This window comes from Astatotilapia calliptera, chromosome 11 (assembly GCF_964374335.1).
Source record: "Astatotilapia calliptera chromosome 11, fAstCal68.1, whole genome shotgun sequence".
In the NCBI taxonomy this organism is placed as follows: Eukaryota; Metazoa; Chordata; class Actinopteri; order Cichliformes; family Cichlidae; genus Astatotilapia; species Astatotilapia calliptera.
The window spans coordinates 4640001-4646916 of record NC_137432.1 but is presented as its reverse complement, the minus strand read 5'-3'; the positions used below and the strand labels follow the sequence as shown (position 1 = coordinate 4646916).

General features: G+C 46.1%; 1 long non-coding RNA gene across 1 annotated transcript in view; it reads right to left on the bottom strand.

The window, feature by feature from the left end:
* Nucleotides 1-6419: 6419 nt before the first annotated feature.
* LOC145431724 (uncharacterized) overlaps nt 6420-6916 on the bottom strand; it is a 2852-nt gene continuing 2355 nt past the window's right edge. The window contains exon 3 of the long non-coding RNA XR_013912003.1: nt 6420-6916. This exon is cut by the window's right edge and continues 1308 nt beyond it. This is a non-coding gene — a long non-coding RNA (uncharacterized LOC145431724).

Here is a 6916-nt window from a genome sequence, read left to right as displayed (position 1 = left end):
TGACCCTGTTTGTTTGTGCACAGGTATTTGGAATCCTGTGTGGTGAGTCTGATTCCGAGTTGGTGATTGTGAGCACTGTTAATACTGGACACGTTGGACCCCCTTTCCCTTGGTGCACCTTTCCCTTGCACATTTTTGCATGGTTGTAAATACTTTATCACTGGAAATAAATGCATTGAACTGTTCTTTCTAGTTTGCGCTTGAGTCTTCTTGTCCATTAATCTTGACACTCTTCTGTTGCAGAGGCAGTTCCTTTCTCTTTTCCCAACTCTGCTGCCAGCGCACCTGGACTCACCTGTTGGTAATCAATATAAAGCACCTTGAGGCACCTACTGTAGTGATCTTACACTATATAAATAAAACTAAGTTGAAAATAAATGCACTTAAATGGTTGTGTTAAAAGTCCAAGAATGCTTTCAACTTGCCAGGAACTGCAGATGGAAATTACCCTGTATGGCTAAATCTGTATAATTAATTATGTGCTTTATCCTTTTTTAAATAAACATTGTTCTTTGTGCATTCCTTGTACTATGACCCTTCATAGATAGAACCAAGATGGCGCCGCGTATGGATGCCCTGGTGCTTCAGTGCGTTACTTTTGTTTTGCTTTTGTGCATTTCTTCTGTGTTTGGGCACTCCTCTGGATACTCTTACACCAGAGAAGAGCTCCTTAACTACAGGACTACAACGCCTGTGGATTTATTTCCAATATTTGTCGCATCTGCGGCAGATTTACTGCTGACTCTGACCAGGAAAGCGAGACGCCGAAAGAGAGGGAAGCGAGCCGGCGCACTCGTGCGTTTGAGGAGACGCGGACTGCGTACTGCTCTTCCTGGGATCTTCCTTTCTAATGTACGCTCACTCGGGAATAAGATTGACGAACTGGCCCTGATGAGAAGCATGAACAGAGACTTTGCCTCCTCCTGTGTCTTATGTTTTACGGAGTCGTGGCTCAGTGAGAACATCCCAGACTGCGCGCTCAAGCTGGAGGGCTTCCATCTGCTGCGCGCGGACCGGCAAGCCGCTCTCTCCGGTAAGTCCAAAGGTGGAGGTGTCTGCTTCTACATCAATAGTGGCTGGTGCACAGATGTAACAGTGATTGCTCAGCACTGCTCTTCCTCTCTGGAATATCTTTTTATCCACTGCAAACCGTTTTATTCTCCGCGGGAGTTTGCTTCATTCATCCTGGCCGCTGTTTACATCCCGCCAGACGCGGATGCGCAGGCAGCTCAGAGCGCACTCGCGGAGCAGATTCTCCACATGGAGCGGACATTCCCGGACTCTCTCATCATTGCTCTTGGGGACTTTAACAAAGCCAATCTGAGCCATGAGCTTCCCAAATACAAGCAGTATATTAAATGCCCGACCAGAGAGGAGAGGACATTAGACCACTGTTACAGCACGATCAGCGGGGCCTATCGCGCGGTGCCCCGCGCTTCACTTGGACTTTCTGACCACGTCATGATCCACCTGATCCCCGCGTACAGACAGAGTCTGAAGCTCTCCAAACCTGTCGTGAGGACTAAAAAACTGTGGAGCAACGAGGCTGTGGAGGAGCTTCGCATGTGTTTGGAGACCACAGACTGGGACACATTGAAGGCTGCTTCTAACAGCTTGGACGAGTTTACGGACACTGTCACCTCCTATATCCACTTCTGTGAGGACAGCATTGTGCCATCACGCACCAGGGTGAGTTATAACAATGACAAACCCTGGTTTACTCCTAAACTCAAAAAGCTGTGGCTGGAAAACAGAAAGGCGTTCAGAAGCGGAGACAGGGACTGCTACAGAGAGGCCAAGTACAAGTTCACTAAAGAAGTGGACATTGCTAAACATCAGCACTCTGAGAAGATGCAGCAGCAGATCTCAGAGAATGACTCGGCCTCTGTGTGGAAAGGTTTTAGGAATATCACCAACTACAAGCCTAAAACCCCCCACTCCACTGATGACTTGCTCTTAGCCAACACCCTTAACGACTTCTACTGCCGTTTTGACAAGCCATCAGGCAGCCTTCACACCTCCAACGGCCCCAACAATAGAGGCACTTTGGGCACTAATTCCCCCACCTCTCCCCCCTCCATAGAGCCATCACCACCTTCAAACTGTTCACCTACAACACCCCCCTCCTCACCCCACACAAAAGAGGATTTCACAACACCTCCTCCCACCACAACTCTTCATATTCATGAAGCAGATGTGAGGAAGCAGTTTAAGAACCTGAATGCTCGGAAAGCTCCTGGCCCAGACGGCGTGTCTCCTGCCACCCTCAGACACTGTGCAAACGAGCTGGCCCCAGTGTTTTCTGGCATTTTCAACTCCTCACTGCAGGCATGTCATGTGCCTGCCTGCTTCAAGTCCTCTACCATAATCCCTGTCCCCAAGAAACCTAGGATCACTGGACTAAATGACTACAGACCCGTGGCTCTGACATCTGTGGTCATGAAGTCATTTGAGCGCCTAGTTCTCTCCCATCTCAAGACCCTCACGGCCCCCCTCCTGGACCCCCTGCAGTTTGCATATAGAGCCAACAGGTCTGTAGACGACGCCATCAACATGGCCCTACACTTCATCCTGCAGCATCTGGACTCCCCAGGAACCTACGCCAGGATCCTGTTTGTGGACTTCAGCTCTGCCTTCAACACCATCCTTCCAGACCATCTCCGAGGCAAGCTTTCCCAGATGAATGTGCCTGATCCCATCTGCCGGTGGATCACTGACTTCCTGACGGACAGGAAGCAGCATGTGAGGCTGGGAAAGAATGTCTCGGACTCCCGGACCATCAGCACCGGCTCCCCTCAGGGCTGTGTTCTTTCTTCTCTGCTCTTCTCCCTGTACACCAACTGCTGCACCTCCACCCACCAGTCTGTCAAGCTAATCAAGTTTGCAGATGACACCACCGTTATTGGGCTCATCTCGGACGGGGATGAGTCTGCCTACAGGAGGGAGGTTGAACGTCTGGTGTCCTGGTGCAGCCACAACAACCTGGTGCTGAATGCCCAGAAGACAGTGGAGATTATTGTGGACTTCAGGAAGCACACAGCCCCACTCCCCCCCATCATCCTGACTGACACCCCCATCACCTCTGTGGACTCATTCCGCTTCCTGGGTACCACCATCACCCAGGACCTTTAGTGGGAGCCCACCATCACCTCCGTCATCAAGAAAGCCCAGCAGAGGATGTACTTCCTGAGGCAGCTGAAGAAATTCAACCTGCCAACACGGACGATGATGCAGTTCTACACTGCAATCATCGAGTCCATCCTCACCTCCTCCATCACCGTGTGGTACGCTGGAGCCACTATCAGGGACAAACAGAGACGGCAGCGTGTTGTGCGCTCTGCTGAGAAGGTGATTGGCTGCAGACTCCCATCTTTGCAGGACCTGTACACCTCCAGGACATTGCGGCGTGCAGCTCGGATCTCAGCTGACCCTTCTCACCCTGGACACAGTCTGTTTGACCTGCTACCCTCAGGCAGGAGGCTCCGGTCCATTCGCACCAGAACCTCTCGCCATAAGAACAGTTTCTTCCCCTCTGCTGTTGGACACATGAACAATAACCGTATGACTGTCCCCGCCACTAACACATGACCCTACGCTGTGTCACTGCATCATTCCATGTTTGGCACTGATCACCACCTGCACTCATGTATATATCTATCTACGTAGCACTCTTAATTCTTATTCTCATGTATATATCTCATGTATATCTCATGCACATATCTTTCTACGTAGCACTTTTAATTCTTATTCCTACTTTTATTTTTTCATGTCTATTTAAGTGCTATTTATGACACTATGTTTGCACTGAAGCACCGCAGCAATTTCCTAATGTTGTAAACCTGCTCAACATTTGGCAATAAACCCCTTTCTGATTCTGATTCTGATTCTGATGTACCTTAATAGTAGTGAAGTTTTTTTAAAAGCTGGATTTATGGGGAAAGTACTGAGTTAAAGGCAGATATACCTAATAAAGTGTCTGTTAAGGGTATTTGTATATATATTTTTCATTACTCTAAAGTGTATGTCTGTCAAGGACAAATTCACATCTCAGTATTCGACTGCATTGCAAGACTTCGGTGCCTAACTTGAATAAAGAATCTCTGTATGCAGCAGCAAAGTAAGGGATTTGGAACGACTGCAACTCAGCCATGAACAGGTACACCACGTAAAATCACAGAAGGTCAACAGATGCTGGGGCACATAGTGTGCAGAGTGAATGGCTAGAATTCAATCTTATTTATATAGTGCCAATTGTGTGTGTTTAATCTTACTGTTCTGTCACCATGTAACCGTGTTCTGTTTAAATAGATTTTCCCTGACAAAGTTGCTCTTTAGGGCCTCCTTCTGGCATGACCTGGTGTAACGTGTGCAAATCTGTCTCTGTTCTATGATGTCATCAGAAAGTGCATGGTATTGTTTGGGGAAAAGACTTCTCCTGTTCTCCTGTTCTCTGTTGTAGTGACAATTGTATCCTTTAAGATGGTCTTTAAGGGCATTGCCGGTATGTAATTCTGTTCCATCCTTACTAATGAACAAAATCTACTAGAAGAAATGTGATTGCAGTGTTTGCTTAATAGAAATGTTTGTAAAGAGAGGATTCGCTAACGCTTTTGGCTAAACAAGTCATTTGTACTGTTATTGTGTATTTGACATCTATGATTTCTAAGAGCATTTCATGTTGTTTCTCAGTTTTACCCTACTTCAACTGGCCTAAGTAAAGGGAGTGAAGTCAAACCCTCTTGTCTGCGTGGTCATTTTGAAGAGGAGTTTAGTCTGAATGTCGACTCTAGCAAGGCGTTAGAGGCAGAGCACATTACAGTAAAACGACAGCCTCTCAAAGACCAGTCTCGTGAGGAACTGGACAGCAAATAGAGCTATCCTCCAGAAACAGCTCAGCTCTAAGATTCAGCTGCAGATGTTGGCAAAATCCACTCGACAGCAACATGTCACAGAGAACCAGCGCATCAATGAAAACCAGATCTAATACATCTGGCTCCTCCAGGCATTCTAGGAGTTCAGCTGCAAGTAAGGCAGCTGCCGCACAAGCACGTGCAGAAGCTGAGGCAGCTAAGGCTGAAGCAGCATTCATGGATAAAGAGAATGCTCTGAAGTTGCAGCAAGCAGAACTAGAAGCCTCTATGCAGCTTCGAAAAATGCGTCTTGAAGCGTCGTTGGATAAAGTACGCATGGAAAAAAGGGCTGCAGCTACAGAAACAAAGGCAGAAGTTTTGGAGGCTGCAGTGATTCAAGATAATAACGAGACTCTTAGTGAAATAGATGTTCCTGCTGATGACCCAGTAACACGCACAAGGGAATATGTGAAGGGTACCACACAAACCATGCCCATTCTAGAAACCTCCAATGGTAACACAGAGATGAAGCTCCCTCAGCATTCGCTGACCATAGACTCTTATCCCAGGATCTTTACGCCAAGATCTGATGTACATACTCGAGCAAGCCCCAACCCAGTTGCAGTACCACACATCCAAACACAAACCACATACATAGTAGCAAATCTAAAGGAACATTTCCCAGGCAAAGCAGAGCAAAGTGACACTTACACCCCTAAACAAGAACCAACGGTCAGTTATGCTCAACAGCCTCTAGACAGTGGCTACACCAGCACCGCCTATATTACAACCCCAGACAACTTCAGTCACCCACATGACACCCACATGCCAGGAAAGGAGTCCACTGTATACTCCACTAGAAATGGAGCAGAACATGTCAGTGTCATGGTCCTGGGTCATTTTGACCCAGTGTTCTTAGTTTTCCTGTGGTTTTGTATTTCGTTCCTTATGTTCATTGGATTGTTTGGTTTGGTATTTGGATCCCCCCTTTGTCCATGCTGTTATTGTGGTGTTTGTTGTGGTACCGTGTTCCTGTCCTTTATGTTCTGTGTTGTCCTCATCCCCTCGTGTATTCATCCTTGTTCTCTGCCTCTCTCTCTGTGCTCTTCTCTGTGTACTTTGTTGTGTTTAAGGTCCTGTGGAGATCAGGGAAATTATTTTACTGCTATTGTTAAATAATCATCATCATTACCATTGCATTAATAATATAATTTACAGTATTGATATTGCATTCAGATGTTTAAACAGTGTGTGTGTCTTTCAGAAAGACTAAGTTGCAGGCTGACAGGAAGTTGCAGGCTTTGCAGAACTGAAACCGAAAGCAGAATCTAAGTGCAGGTTATTCTGAGGAGCAGGTTAGACGAGGCTATTTGAATAACTAGGGTATTCAAATTGTCTGTTATACTTTTATATTCTTTTATTAAGCTTTTAGTAGAGGTTCTTGATTAGAACATTTATTCAATATAGTACATATAGTTTCAGTTAGGTTGTTACACATAAGGATGAGCCTCTGTTCTGGTGAAAGGTCAGAAGTGCAACGGGTGAATTGAGAGAGCATTTGAGGACACACACACACACACACACACACACACACACACACACACACACACATACCCGTTTCTTGGGTTAGAGGGACAATTTCTGAAATTTTTGGCAAATCAGACTGGACATAGGGCTATGGGGACACCGGGTTCCAGAGGTGCTAGAGCTACAATATGCATATCAAAAATCATGAAAAAAATCAGCAAACCTATACACAACTTAAAATTTAAACATTTTCTTTGCTCAACTGAGATATAAAAAAGGCTATTTTTTCAGACATTCTGGTGGTTTGTAGAGACTTTTCTGTAGCTCGGTCTATAAGGACAGTCTGGTGTACAAGGTCAGTGATGTCATCATACATATACACAAAGTATAGTCTGTTCTGAAGGGACACATGGTGTGTAAAGCCAGTCTACTGTACACACACACACTGAGTTAATCTGGTTTAAAAGGACACATGGTGTGTAAAGCCAGTTCACTGTACACACACACACTGAGTTAATCTGGTTTAAAAGGACACATGG